The following is a 252-nucleotide window of genomic DNA, read 5'->3' as shown; positions in this document are numbered from 1 at the left end:
CCCTTCCACCCACAGCTCCTCCACGTTGGTTTCGAGATTAGCTGCCCTTAATCCGACGGCGAAAGCCCCAAATATCAGGAGGCCGACAACCAAAAACTTCCCGCAGTTTTTCTGAATGTAACAGCCCAGTTTAAATAAGAGTCTCTGAAACTTCGCTCGCAGCCACAGCGGCGCTTTGCGTCCCGTCGCCTTCCCCTGCAAGGCAAGAAGAGGTCAGTAGCCCAGGGGCTGCCAGCAGCTCAGGGGCTCCAG

General features: G+C 56.3%; 1 protein-coding gene across 4 annotated transcripts in view; it reads right to left on the bottom strand.

Moving 5' to 3' along the window:
- Positions 1–192, bottom strand: part of PTCH1 (patched 1) — a 70024-nt gene extending 69832 nt beyond the window's left edge. For 2 of the 4 annotated variants that reach the window (XM_035893802.1, XM_035893812.1), the window contains exon 1: positions 3–192. The gene's annotated coding sequence lies outside the window, so the exon portion shown is untranslated. The remainder of the gene's footprint in view (positions 1–2) is intronic. The other 2 variants (XM_035893798.1, XM_035893808.1) reach the window with 1 other exon arrangement.
- Between the last annotated feature and the right edge of the window lie 60 nt (positions 193–252).

This window comes from Egretta garzetta, unplaced genomic scaffold (genome assembly GCF_000687185.1).
Source record: "Egretta garzetta isolate BGI_Z169 unplaced genomic scaffold, ASM68718v1 scaffold310, whole genome shotgun sequence".
Taxonomy (NCBI): Eukaryota; Metazoa; Chordata; class Aves; order Pelecaniformes; family Ardeidae; genus Egretta; species Egretta garzetta.
Note: the sequence above shows the minus strand (reverse complement) of the source record. Positions and strands in the feature narration are given on the sequence as shown.